This window comes from Ranitomeya imitator, chromosome 4, assembly GCF_032444005.1.
Source record: "Ranitomeya imitator isolate aRanImi1 chromosome 4, aRanImi1.pri, whole genome shotgun sequence".
Lineage (NCBI taxonomy): Eukaryota > Metazoa > Chordata > Amphibia > Anura > Dendrobatidae > Ranitomeya > Ranitomeya imitator.
The window spans coordinates 721,213,617-721,228,391 of NC_091285.1; the positions used below are offsets into that span (position 1 = coordinate 721,213,617).

Consider the following 14,775-nt stretch of genomic DNA (forward strand, 5'->3'; position numbering starts at 1 on the left):
CATGTTATCCCCATTCTACTGCCCAGGTAAGAGCATCCGCTAGAGGGCGCCATGTTATCCTCATTCTACTGCCCCAGCGAGAGCTGTCACTAGAGGGCGCCATGTTATCCTCATTCTACTGCCCCAGTAAGAGCTGCCGCTAGAGGTCGCCATGTTATCCTCATTCTACTGCCCCAGCGAGAGCTGTCACTAGAGGGCGTCATATTATCCTGATTCTACTGCCCCAGTAAGAGCTTCCGCTAGAGGGCGCCATGTTATCCTGATTCTACTGCCCCAGTAAGAGGTTCCGCTAGAGGGCGCCATGTTATCCCCATTCTGCCTCAGTAAGAGGTTCCGCTAGAGGGCGCCATGTTATCCCCATTCTACTGCCCCAGGAAGAGTTGTCACTAGAGGGCACCATTCTATGCCCATTCTACTGCCCCAGTAAGAGCTGCCACTAGAGGCCGCCATATTATCCCCATTCTACTGCCCCAGTAAGAGCTGCCGCTAGAGGGCGCCATGTTATCCCCATTCTACTGCCCCAGTAAGAGCTTCCGCTAGAGGGCGCCATATTATCCCCATTCTACTGTCCCAGTACGAGCTGCCTCTAGAGGGCGCCATATTATCCCCATTCTACTGCCCCAGGAAGAGCTGCCTCTAGAGGGCGCCATGTTATTCCCATTCTACTGCCCCAGTAAGAGCTTCCGCTAGAGGGCGCCATGTTATCCCCATTCTACTGCCCCAGTAAGAGCATCCGCTAGAGGGCGCCATGTTATCCCCATTCTACTGCCCCAGTAAGAGCTGCCACTAGAGGATGCCATGTTATCCCCATTCTACTGCCCCAGTAAGAGCTGCCACTAGAGGACGCCATATTATCCCCATTCTACTGCCCCAGGAAGATTTGTCACTAGAGGACGCCATGTTATCCCCATTCTACTGCCCCAGTAAGAGCTGCCACTAGAGGACGCCATGTTATCCCCATTCTACTGCCCCAGTAAGAGCTGCCACTAGAGGACGCCATGTTATCCCCATTCTACTGCCCCAGTAAGAGCTGCCACTAGAGGGCACCATGTTATCCCCATTCTACTGCCCCAGTAAGAGCTGCCACTAGAGGGTGCCATATTATCCCCATTCTACTGCCCCAGTAAGAGCTGCCGCTAGAGGGCGCCATGTTATCCCCATTCTACTGCCCCAGTAAGAGCTTCCGCTAGAGGGCGCCATATTATCCCCATTCTACTGTCCCAGTAAGAGCTGCCACTAGAGGGTGCCATGTTATCCCCATTCTACTGCCCCAGTAAGAGCTTCCGCTAGAGGGCGCCATATTATCCCCATTCTACTGCCCCAGTAAGAGCTGCCACTAGAGGGTGCCATATTATCCCCATTCTACTGCCCCAGTAAGAGCTGCCGCTAGAGGGCGCCATGTTATCCCCATTCTACTGCCCCAGTAAGAGCTTCCGCTAGAGGGCGCCATATTATCCCCATTCTACTGCCCCAGGAAGATTTGTCACTAGAGGACGCCATGTTATCCCCATTCTACTGCCCCAGTAAGAGCTGCCACTAGAGGACGCCATGTTATCCCCATTCTACTGCCCCAGTAAGAGCTGCCACTAGAGGACGCCATGTTATCCCCATTCTACTGCCCCAGTAAGAGCTGCCACTAGAGGGCACCATGTTATCCCCATTCTACTGCCCCAGGAAGAGCTGCCGCTAGAGGGCGCCATATTATCCCCATTCTACTGCCCCAGTAAGAGCTTCCGCTAGAGGGCACCATGTTATCCCCATTCTACTGCCCCAGTAAGAGCTGTCACTAGAGGGCGCCATGTTATTCCCATTCTACTGCCCCAGTAAGAGCTTCCGCTAGAGGGCGCCATGTTATCCCCATTCTACTGTCCCAGTAAGAGCTTCCGCTAGAGGGCGCCATGTTATCCTCATTCTACTGCCCCAGTAAGAGCTGCCACTAGAGGGCGCCATATTATCCCCATTCTACTGCCCTAGGAAGATTTGTCACTAGAGGGCGCCATTCTATGCCCATTCTACTGCCCCAGAAAGAGCTGCCACTAGAGGGCGCCATATTATCCCCATTCTACTGCCCCAGTAAGAACTGCCGCTAGAGGGCGCCATGTTATCCCCATTCTACTGCCCCAGTAAGAGCTGCCGCTAGAGGGCGCCATATTATCCCCATTCTACTGCCCCAGTAAGAGCTGCCGCTAGAGGGCGCCATGTTATCCTCATTCTACTGCCCCAGTAAGAGCTTCCGCTAGAGGGCGCCATGTTATCCCCATTCTACTGCCCCAGTAAGAGCTGCCGCTAGAGGGCGCCATTCTATCCCCATTCTACTGCCCCAGGAAGAGCTGCCACTAGAGGGCGCCATATTATCCCCATTCTACTGCCCCAGGAAGAGCTGCCGCTGGAGGGCGCCATGTTATCCTCATTCTACTGCCCCAGTAAGAGCTTCCGCTAGAGGGCGCCATGTTATCCCCATTCTACTACCCCAGGAAGAGCAGCCGCTAGAGGGCGCCATGTTATCCTCATTCTACTGCCTCAGTTAGAGCTGCCACTAGAGTGCGCCATGTTATCCTAATTCTACTGCCCCAGTAAGAGCTTCCGCTAGAGGGCGCCATGTTATCCCCATTCTACTACCCCAGGAAGAGCTGCCGCTAGAGGGCGCCATGTTATCCTCATTCTACTGCCCCAGCAAGAGCTTCCGCTAGAGAGCGCCATGTTATCCCCATTCTACTACCCCAGGAAGAGCTGCCGCTAGAGTGCGCCATGTTATCCTAATTCTACTGCCTCAGTAAGAGCTGCCACTAGAGGGCGCCATGTTATCCTCATTCTACTGCCCCAGTAAGAGCTGTCACCAGAGGGCGCCATGTTATCCCCATTCTTCTGCCCCAGTAAGAGCTGTCACCAGAGGGCGCCATGTTATCCTCATTCTACTGCCCCAGTTAGAGCTGCCGCTAGAGGGCGCCATGTTATCCCCATTCTACTGCCCCAGTAAGAGCTTCCGCTAGAGGGCGCCATGTTATCCCCATTCTACTGCCCCAGGAAGAGCTGCCGCTGGAGGGCGCCATGTTATCCCCATTCTACTGCCCCAAGAAGAGCTGCCGCTAGAGGGCACCATGTTATCCCCATTCTACTGCCCCAGTAAGAGCTTCCACTAGAGGGCGCCATGTTATCCCCATTCTACTGCCCCAGCAAGAGCTGCCGCTAGAGGGTGCCATGTTATCCCCATTCTACTGCCCCAGTAAGAGCTTCCGCTAGAGGGCGCCATGTTATCCCCATTCTACTGCCCCAGGAAGAGCTGCGGCTAAAGGGCGCCATGTTTTCCTCATTCTACTGCCCCAGGAAGAGCTGCCGCTAGAGGGCGCCATGTTATCCCTATTCTACTGCCCCAGTAAGAGCTTCCGCTAGAGGGTGCCATGTTATCCTAATTCTACTGCCCCAGGAAGAGCTGCAGCTAGAGGGCACCATGTTATCCTAATTCTACTGCCCCAGGAAGAGCTGCAGCTAGAGGGCGCCATGTTATCCCCATTCTACTGCCCCAGGAAGAGCTGCAGCTAGAGGGCGCCATGTTATCCTCATTCTACTGCCGCAATAAGAGCTGCCGCTAGAGGACGTCATGTTATCCCCATTCTACTGCCCCAGTAAGAGCTTCCGCTAGAGGGCACCATGTTATCCTAATTCTACTGCCCCAGGAAGAGCTGCAGCTAGAGGGCACCATGTTATCCTAATTCTACTGCCCCAGGAAGAGCTGCAGCTAGAGGGCGCCATGTTATCCTCATTCTACTGCCGCAATAAGAGCTGCCGCTAGAGGACGTCATGTTATCCCCATTCTACTGCCCCAGGAAGAGCTGCCGCTAGAGGGCGCCATGTTATCCTCATTCTACTGCCCCAGTAAGAGCTTCCGCTAGAGGGCGCCATGTTATCCCCATTCTACTGCCCCAGGAAGAGCTGCCGCTAGAGGGCACCATGTTATCCCCATTCTACTGCCCCAGTAAGGGCTTCCGCGAGAGGTCGCCATGTTTTCCTCATTCTACTGCCTCAGGAAGAGCTGCCGCTAGAGGGCACCATGTTATCCCCATTCTACTGCCCCAGGAAGAGCTGCAGCTAGAGGGCGCCATGTTATCCTCATTCTACTGCCCCAATAAGAGCTGCCGCTAGAGGGCGCCATGTTATCCCCATTCTACTGCCCCAGGAAGAGCTTCCGCTAGAGGGCGCCATGTTATCCTCATTCTACTGCCCCAGTAAGAGCTTCCGCTAGAGGGCGCCATGTTATCCCCATTCTACTGCCCCAGGAAGAGCTGCCGCTAGAGGGCACCATGTTATCCCCATTCTACTGCCCCAGTAAGGGCTTCCGCTAGAGGGCGCCATGTTTCCTCATTCTACTGCCCCAGTAAGGGCTTCCGCGAGAGGTCGCCATGTTTTCCTCATTCTACTGCCCCAGTAAGAGCTGCCGCTAGAGGGCACCATGTTATCCCCATTCTACTGCCCCAGTAAGGGCTTCCGCTAGAGGGCGCCATGTTATCCCAATTCTACTACACCAGTAAGAGCTTCCGCTAGAGGGCACCATGTTATCCCCATTCTACTGCCCCAGTAAGGGCTTCCGCGAGGGGTCGCCATGTTTTCCTCATTCTACTGCCCCAGTAAGGGCTTCCGCGAGGGGTCGCCATGTTTCCTCATTCTACTGTCCCAGTAAGAGCTGCCGCTGGAGGGCGCCATGTTTTCCTCATTCTACTGCCCCAGGAATAGCTGCCGCTAGAGGGCACCACATTATCCTCATTCTACTGCCCCAGTAAGAGCTGCCGCTAGAGGGCGCCATGTTATCCCCATTCTACTGCCCCAGTATGAGCTGCCGCTAGAGGGCGCCATGTTATCCTCATTCTACTGCCACAGTAAGAGCTGCCGCTAGAGGGCGCCATGTTATCCACATTCTACTGCCCCAGTAAGAGCTGCCACTAGAGGGCGCCATGTTATCCCTATTCTACTGCCCTAGTAAGAGCTGCCGCTAGAGGGCGCCATGTTATCCCCAGTCTTCTGCCCCAGTAAGAGCTGCCGCTAGAGGGCGCCATGTTATCCCCATTCTACTGCCCAGGTAAGAGCTGCCGCTAGAGGGCGCCATGTTATCCTCATTCTACTGCCTCAGTAAGAGCTGCCGCTAGAGGGCGCCATGTTATCCCCATTCTACTGCCCCAGTAAGAGCTGCCGCTAGAGGGCGCCATGTTATCCTCATTCTACTGCCACAGTAAGAGCTGCCGCTAGAGGGCGCCATGTTATCCTCATTCTACTGCCCCAGTAAGAGCTGCCGCTAGAGGGCGCCATGTTATCCCCATTCTACTGCCCCAGTAAGAGCTGCCACTAGAGGGCACCATGTTATCCCCAGTCTTCTGCCCCAGTAAGAGCTGCCGCTAGAGGGCGCCATGTTATCCCCATTCTACTGCCTCAGTAAGAGCTGCCGCTAGAGGGCGCCATGTTATCCTCATTCTACTGCCCCAGTAAGAGCTGCCGCTAGAGGGCGCCATGTTATCCTCATTCTACTGCCCCAGGAAGAACTGCCGCTAGAGGGCGCCATCTTATCCCCATTCTACTGCCTCAGTAAGAGCTGCCGCTAGAGGGCGCAATGTTATCCTCATTCTACTGCCTCAGTAAGAGCTGCCGCTAGAGGGCGCCATGTTATCCCCATTCTACTGCCCCAGTAAGAGCTGCCACTAGAGGGCACCATGTTATCCCCAGTCTTCTGCCCCAGTAAGAGCTGCCGCTAGAGGGCGCCAAGTTATCCCCATTCTACTGCCCCAGTAAGAGCTTCCGCTAGAGGGCGCCATGTTATCCTCATTCTACTGCCCCAGTAAGAACTGCCACTAGAGGGCGCCATGTTATCCTCATTCTACTGCCACAGTAAGAGCTGCCGCTCGAGGGCGCCATGTTATCCCCATTCTACTGCCCCAGTAAGAGCTGCCGCTAGAGGGCACCATATTATCCCCAGTCTTCTGCCCCAGTAAGAGCTGCCGCTAGAGGGCGCCATGTTATCCTCATTCTACTGCCCCAGTAAGAGCTGCCGCTAGAGGACGCCATGTTATCCTCATTCTACTGCCTTAGTAAGAGCTGCCGCTAGAGGACGCCATGTTATCGTCATTCTACTGCCACAGTAAGAGCTGCCGCTAGAGGGCGCCATGTTATCCCCATTCTACTGCCCCAGTAAGAGCTGCCACTAGAGGGCGCCATGTTATTCCCATTCTACTGCCCCAGTTAGAGCTTCCGCTAGAGGGCGCCATGTTATCCCTATTCTACTGCCCTAGTAAGAGCTTCCGCTAGAGGGCGCCATGTTATCCTCATTCTACTGCCCCAGTAAGAGCTGCCGCTAGAGGGCGCCATGTTATCCCCATTCTACTGCCCCAGTTAGACCTTCCGCTAGAGGGCGCCATGTTATCCCCATTCTACTGCCCGAGTTAGAGCTTCCACTAGAGGGCGCCATGTTATCCCCATTCTACTGCCCCAGTTAGAGCTTCCGCTAGAGGACGCCATGTTATCCTCATTCTACTGCCACAGTAAGAGCTGCCGCTAGAGGACGCCATGTTATCCCCATTCTACTGCCCCAGTAAGAGCTGCCGCTAGAGGGCGCCATGTTATTCCCATTCTACTGCCCCAGTAAGAGCTGCCGCTAGAGGGCGCCATGTTATCCCCATTCTACTGCCCGAGTTAGAGCTTCCGCTAGAGGGCGCCATGTTATCCCCATTCTACTGCCAAAGTAAGAGCTGCCACTAGAGGGCGCCATGTTATTCCCATTCTACTGCCCCAGTTAGAGCTTCCGCTAGAGGGCGCCATGTTATCCCTATTCTACTGCCCTAGTAAGAGCTTCCGATAGAGGGCGCCATGTTATCCTCATTCTACTGCCCCAGTAAGAGCTGCCGCTAGAGGGCGCCATGTTATCCCCATTCTACTGCCCCAGTTAGAGCTTCCGCTAGAGGGCGCCATGTTATCCCTATTCTACTGCCCTAGTAAGAGCTTCCGCTAGAGGGCGCCATGTTATCCTCATTCTACTGCCCCAGTAAGAGCTGCCGCTAGAGGGCGCCATGTTATCCCCATTCTACTGCCCCAGTTAGACCTTCCGCTAGAGGGCGCCATGTTATCCCCATTCTACTGCCCGAGTTAGAGCTTCCGCTAGAGGGCGCCATGTTATCCCCATTCTACTGCCCAGGTAAGAGCTTCCGCTAGAGGGCGCCATGTTATCCTCACTCTACTGCCCCAGTAAGAGCTGCCACTAGAGGGTGCCATGTTATCCCCATTCTACTGCCCCAGTAAGAGCTGCCGCTAGAGGGCGCCATGTTATCCTCATTCTACTGCCTCAGTAAGAGCTTCCGCTAGAGGGCGCCATGTTATCCTCATTCTACTGCCTCAGTAAGAGCTGCCGCTAGAGGGCGCCATGTTATCCCCATTCTACTGCCCCAGTAAGAGCTGCCGCTAGAGGGCGCCATGTTATCCCCATTCTACTGCCCCAGTAAGAGCTGCCGCTAGAGGGCGCCATTTTATCCTCATTCTACTGCCTCAGTAAGAGCTGCCGCTAGAGGGCGCCATGTTATCCCCATTCTACTGCCCAGGTAAGAGCTGCCGCTAGAGGGCGCCATGTTATCCTCATTCTACTGCCACAGTAAGAGCTGCCGCTAGAGGGCGCCATGTTATCCCCATTCTACTGCCCCTGTAAGAACTGCCGCTAGAGGGCCCCATGTTATCCCCAGTCTTCTGCCCCAGTAAGAGCTGCCACTAGAGGGCACCATGTTATCCTCATTCTACTGCCCCAGTAAGAGCTGCCGCTAGAGGGCACCATGTTATCCCCAGTCTTCTGCCCCAGTAAGAGCTGCCACTAGAGGGCGCCATGTTATCCTCATTCTACTGCCCCAGTAAGAGCTGCCGCTAGAGGGCACCATGTTATCCCCAGTCTTCTGCCCCAGTAAGAGCTGCCACTAGAGGGCGCCATGTTATCCTCATTCTACTGCCCCAGTAAGAGCTGCCACTAGAGGGCACCATGTTATCCCCAGTCTTCTGCCCCAGTAAGAGCTGCCACTAGAGGGCACCATGTTATCCCCATTCTACTGCCCCAGTAAGAGCTGCCACTAGAGGGCACCATGTTATCCCCAGTCTTCTGCCCCAGTAAGAGCTGCCGCTAGAGGGCACCATGTTATCCTCATTCTGCTGCCACTGTAAGAGTTGCCACTAGAGGGCGCCATGTTATCCTCATTCTACTGCCCCAGTAAGAGCTGCCACTAGAGGGCACCATGTTATCCCCAGTCTTCTGCCCCAGTAAGAGCTGCCACTAGAGGGCACCATGTTATCCCCATTCTACTGCCCCAGTAAGAGCTGCCACTAGAGGGCACCATGTTATCCCCAGTCTTCTGCCCCAGTAAGAGCTGCCGCTAGAGGGCACCATGTTATCCTCATTCTGCTGCCACTGCAAGAGTTGCCACTAGAGGGCGCCATGTTATCCTCATTCTACTGCCCCAGTAAGAGCTGCCACTAGAGGGCACCATGTTATCCTCATTCTGCTGCCACAGTAAGAGCTGCCACTAGAGGGCACCATGTTATCCCCAGTCTTCTGCCCCAGTAAGAGCTGCCACTAGAGGGCACCATGTTATCCCCATTCTACTGCCCCAGTAAGAGCTGCCACTAGAGGGCACCATGTTATCCCCAGTCTTCTGCCCCAGTAAGAGCTGCCGCTAGAGGGCACCATGTTATCCTCATTCTGCTGCCACTGTAAGAGTTGCCACTAGAGGGCGCCATGTTATCCTCATTCTACTGCCCCAGTAAGAGCTGCCGCTAGAGGGCACCATGTTATCCCCAGTCTTCTGCCCCAGTAAGAGCTGCCACTAGAGGGCACCATGTTATCCCCAGTCTTCTGCCCCAGTAAGAGCTGCCACTAGAGGGCACCATGTTATCCCCATTCTACTGCCCCAGTAAGAGCTGCCACTAGAGGGTGCCATGTTATCCCCAGTCTTCTGCCCCAGTAAGAGCTGCCGCTAGAGGGCGCCATGTTATCCCCAGTCTTCTGCCCCAGTAAGAGCTGCCGCTAGAGGGCGCCATGTTATCCTCATTCTACTGCCTCAGTAAGATCTGCCGCTAGAGGGCACCATGTTATCCCCATTCTTCTGCCACAGTAAGAGCTGCCGCTAGAGGGCGCCATGTTATCCTCACTCTACTGCCCCAGTAAGAGCTGCCACTAGAGGGCGCCATGTTATCCTCATTCTACTGCCCTAGTAAGAGCTTCCGCTAGAGGGCGCCATGTTATCCTCATTCTGCTGCCACAGTAAGAGTTGCCACTAGAGGGCGCCATGTTATCCTCATTCTACTGCCCCAGTAAGAGCTGCCACTAGAGGGCACCATGTTATCCCCATTGTACTGTCCCAGTAAGAGCTGCCACTAGAGGGCACCATGTTATCCCCAGTCTTCTGCCCCAGTAAGAGCTGCCGCTAGAGGGCGCCATGTTATCCTCATTCTACTGCCTCAGTAAGAGCTGCCGCTAGAGGGCGCCATGTTATCCCCATTCTACTGCCACAGTAAGAGCTGCCGCTAGAGGGCGCCATGTTATCCTCACTCTACTGCCCCAGTAAGAGCTGCCACTAGAGGGCGCCATGTTATCCTCATTCTACTGCCCTAGTAAGAGCTTCCGCTAGAGGGCGCCATGTTATCCTCATTTTACTGCCCCAGTAAGAGCTGCCGCTAGAGGGCGCCATGTTATCCCCATTCTACTGCCCCAGTTAGAGCTTCCGCTAGAGGGCGCCATGTTATCCCCATTCTACTGCCCCAGTTAGAGCTTCCGCTAGAGGGCGCCATGTTATCCCCATTCTACTGCCCAGGTAAGAGCTTCCGCTAGAGGGCGCCATGTTATCCTCACTCTACTGCCCCAGTAAGAGCTGCCACTAGAGGGCGCCATGTTATCCCCATTCTACTGCCCCAGGAAGAGCTGCCACTAGAGGGCACGATGTTATCCCCATTCTACTGCCCCAGTAAGAGCTTCCGCTAGAGGGCGCCATTTTATCCTCATTCTACTGCCCCAGTAAGAGCTTCCGCTAGAGGGCGCCATGTTATCCCCATTCTACTGCCCCAGTAAGAGCTGTCACTAGAGGGCGCCATGTTATCCCCATTCTACTGCCCCAGTAAGAGCTGTCACTAGAGGGCGACATGTCATCCTCATTCTACTCTCCCAGTAAGAGCTTCCGCTAGAGGTCGCCATGTTATCCCCATTCTACTGCCCCAGTAAGAGCTGTCACTAGAGGGCGCCATGTTATCCCCATTCTACTGCCCCAGGAAGAGCTGCCACTAGAGGGCACGATGTTATCCCCATTCTACTGCCCCAGTAAGAGCTTCCGCTAGAGGGCGCCATTTTATCCTCATTCTACTGCCCCAGTAAGAGCTTCCGCTAGAGGTCGCCATGTTATCCTCATTCTACTTCCCCAGTAAGAGCTGCCGCTAGAGGGCGCCATGTTATCCCCATTCTACTGCCCCAGGAAGAGCTGCCACTAGAGGGCACGATGTTATCCCCATTCTACTGCCCCAGTAAGAGCTTCCGCTAGAGGGCGCCATTTTATCCTCATTCTACTGCCCCAGTAAGAGCTTCCGCTAGAGGGCGCCATGTTATCCCCATTCTACTGCCCCAGTAAGAGCTGTCACTAGAGGGCGCCATGTTATCCCCATTCTACTGCCCCAGTAAGAGCTGTCACTAGAGGGCGCCATGTCATCCTCATTCTACTCTCCCAGTAAGAGCTTCCGCTAGAGGTCGCCATGTTATCCCCATTCTACTGCCCCAGTAAGAGCTGTCACTAGAGGGCGCCATGTTATCCCCATTCTACTGCCCCAGTAAGAGCTTCCGCTAGAGGGCGCCATGTTATCCCCATTCTACTGCCCCAGTAAGAGCTGTCACTAGAGGGCGCCATGTTATCCCCATTCTACTGCCCCAGTAAGAGCTTCCGCTAGAGGTCGCCATGTTATCCCCATTCTACTGCCCCAGTAAGAGCTGTCACTAGAGGGCGCCATGTTATCCCCATTCTACTGCCCCAGTAAGAGCTTCCGCTAGAGGTCGCCATGTTATCCCCATTCTACTGCCCCAGTAAGAGCTGTCACTAGAGGGCGCCATGTTATCCCCATTCTACTGCCCCAGTAAGAGCTTCCGCTAGAGGGCGCCATGTTATCCCCATTCTACTGCCCCAGTAAGAGCTGTCACTAGAGGGCGCCATGTTATCCCCATTCTACTGCCCCAGGAAGAGCTGCCGCTAGAGGGCACCATGTTATCCCCATTCTACTGCCCCAGTAAGAGCTGTCACTAGAGGGCGCCATGTTATCCCCATTCTACTGCCCCAGTAAGAGCTTCCGCTAGAGGGCGCCATGTTATCCCCATTCTACTGCCCCAGTAAGAGCTGTCACTAGAGGGCGCCATGTTATCCCCATTCTACTGCCCCAGGAAGAGCTGCCGCTAGAGGGCGCCATGTTATCCCCATTCTATTGCCCCAGTAAGAGCTGCCGCTAGAGGGCGCCATGTTATCCCCATTCTACTGCCCCAGGAAGAGCTGCCGCTAGAGGGCGCCATGTTATCCCCATTCTATTGCCCCAGTAAGAGCTGCCGCTAGAGGGCGCCATGTTATCCCCATTCTATTGCCCCAGTAAGAGCTGCCACTAGAGGGCGCCATGTTATCCACATTCTACTGCCCCAGTAAGAGATTCCGCTAGAGGGCGCCATGTTATCCTCATTCTACTGCCCCAGGAAGAGCTTCTGCTAGAGGGCGCCATGTTATCCTCATTCTACTGCCCCAGGAAGAGCTGCCGCTAGAGGGCGCCATGTTATCCCCATTCTATTGCCCCAGTAAGAGCTGTCACTAGAGGGCGCCATGTTATCCCCATTCTATTGCCCCAGTAAGAGCTGCCACTAGAAGGCGCCATGTTATCCTCATTCTATGGCCCCAGTAAGAGCTGCCGCTAGAGGGCGCCATGTTATCCTCTTTCTATGGCCCCAGTAAGAGCTGCCACTAGAGGGCACCATGTTATCCCCATTCTACTACACCAGTAAGAGCTTCCGCTAGAGGGCGCCATGTTATCCTCATTCTATGGCCCCAGTAAGAGCTGCCACTAGAGGGCGCCATGTTATCCCCATTCTACTGCACCAGTAAGAGCTTCCGCTAGAGGGCGCCATGTTATCCTCATTCTATGGCCCCAGTAAGAGCTGCCACTAGAGGGCGCCATGTTATCCCCATTCTACTGCACCAGTAAGAGCTTCCGCTAGAGGGCGCCATGTTATCCTCCTTCTATTTCCCCAGTAAGAGCTGCCACTAGAGGGCGCCATGTTATCCCCATTCTACTGCCCCAGTAAGAGCTGTCACTAGAGGGCGCCATGTTATCCCCATTCTACTGCCCCAGGAAGAGCTTCCGCTAGAGGGCGCCATGTTATCCCCATTCTATTGCCCCAGTAAGAGCTGTCGCTAGAGGTCGCCATGTTATCCCCATTCTATTGCCCCAGTAAGAGCTGTCGCTAGAGGGCACCATGTTATCCCCATTCTATAATAATAATAATAATAATCTTTATTTTTATATAGCGCTAACATATTCCGCAGCGCTTTACATTTTTTGCACACATTATCATCGCTGTCCCAGATGGGGCTCACAATCTAAATTCCCTATCAGTATGTCTTTGGAATGTGGGAGGAAACCGGAGTGCCCGGAGGAAACCCACGCAAACACGGAGAGAACATACAAACTCTTTGCAGATCTTGTCCTTGGTGGGGTTCGAACCCAGGACTCCAGCGCTGCAAGGCTGCAGTGCTAACCACTGCGCCACCGTGCCGCCCATTCTACTGCCCCAGTAAGAGCTGCCGCTAGAGGGCGCCATGTTATCCCCATTCTATTGCCCCAGTAAGAGCTGCAGCTAGAGGGCACCATGTTGTCCTCATTCTACTGCCCCAGGAAGAATTGCCACTAGAGGGCGCCATGTTATCCCCATTCTACTGCCCCAGTAAGAGCTTCCGCTAGAGGGCGCCATGTTATCCCAATTCTACTGCCCCAGTAAGAGCTTGCGCTAGAGGGCGCCATGTTATCCCCATTCAATTGCCCCAGTAAGAGCTGTCACTAGAGGGCGCCATGTTATCCCCATTCTATTGCCCCAGTAAGAGCTGCCACTAGAAGGCGCCATGTTATCCTCTTTCTATGGCCCCAGTAAGAGCTGCCACTAGAGGGCGCCATGTTATCCCCATTCCACTGCCCCAGTAAGAGCTTCCGCTAGAGGGCGCCATGTTATCCCCATTCTACTGCCCCAGGAAGAGCTGCCGCTAGAGGGCGCCATGTTATCCCCATTCTATTGCCCCAGTAAGAGCTGCCGCTAGAGGGCGCCATGTTATCCCCATTCTATTGCCCCAGTAAGAGCTGCCGCTAGAGGGCGCCATGTTATCCACATTCTACTGCCCCAGTAAAAGCTGCCGCTAGAGGGCGCCATGTTATCCTCTTTCTATGGCCCCAGTAAGAGCTGCCGCTAGAGGGCGCCATGTTATCCTTATTCTACTGCCCCAGGAAGAGCTGCCGCTAGAGGGCGCCATGTTATCCCCATTCTATTGCCCCAGTAAGAGCTGTCACTAGAGGGCGCCATGTTATCCCCATTCTATTGCCCCAGTAAGAGCTGCCACTAGAAGGCGCCATGTTATCCTCATTCTATGGCCCCAGTAAGAGCTGCCGCTAGAGGGCGCCATGTTATCCTCTTTCTATGGCCCCAGTAAGAGCTGCCACTAGAGGGCGCCATGTTATCCCCATTCTACTGCCCCAGTAAGAGCTTCCGCTAGAGGGCGCCATGTTATCCCCATTCTACTACACCAGTAAGAGCTTCCGCTAGAGGGCACCATGTTATCCTCCTTCTACTGCCCAGGTAAGAGCTTCCGCTAGAGGGCGCCATGTTATCCTCACTCTACTGCCCCAGTAAGAGCTGCCACTAGAGGGCGCCATGTTATCCTCATTCTACTTCCCCAGTAAGAGCTGCCGCTAGAAGGCGCCATGTTATCCTCATTCTATGGCCCCAGTAAGAGCTTCCGCTAGAGGTCGCCATGTTATCCTCATTCTATGGCCCCAGTAAGAGCTGCCACTAGAGGGCACCATGTTATCCCCATTCTACTGCACCAGTAAGAGCTTCCGCTAGAGGGCGCCATGTTATCCTCATTCTATGGCCCCAGTAAGAGCTGCCACTAGAGGTCGCCATGTTATCCTCATTCTATGGCCCCAGTAAGAGCTGCCACTAGAGGGCGCCATGTTATCCCCATTCTACTGCACCAGTAAGAGCTTCCGCTAGAGGGCGCCATGTTATCCTCATTCTATGGCCCCAGTAAGAGCTGCCACTAGAGGGCACCATGTTATCCCCATTCTACTGCACCAGTAAGAGCTTCCGCTAGAGGGCGCCATGTTATCCTCATTCTACTGCCCCAGTAAGAGCTGCCACTAGAGGTCGCCATGTTATACCCATTCTACTGCCCCAGTAAGAGCTGTCACTAGAGGGCGCCATGTTATCCCCATTCTACTGCCCCAGGAAGAGCTTCCGCTAGAGGGCGCCATGTTATCCCCATTCTATTGCCCCAGTAAGAGCTGTCGCTAGAGGTCGCCATGTTATCCCCATTCTATTGCCCCAGTAAGAGCTGTCGCTAGAGGTCGCCATGTTATCCTCATTCTACTGCCCCAGTAAGAACTGCCACTAGAGGGCGCCATGTTATCCTCATTCTACTGCCCCAGTAAGAGCTGTCACTAGAGGGCGCCATGTTATCCCCATTCTACTGCCCCAGGAAGAGCTTC

General features: G+C 54.6%; 1 protein-coding gene across 3 annotated transcripts in view; it reads left to right on the plus strand.

The window, feature by feature from the left end:
• CHRNB1 (cholinergic receptor nicotinic beta 1 subunit) overlaps window positions 1-14,775 on the plus strand; it is a 101,345-nt gene that overhangs the window by 39,104 nt on the left and 47,466 nt on the right. The gene's annotated exons all lie outside the window — the stretch shown is intronic.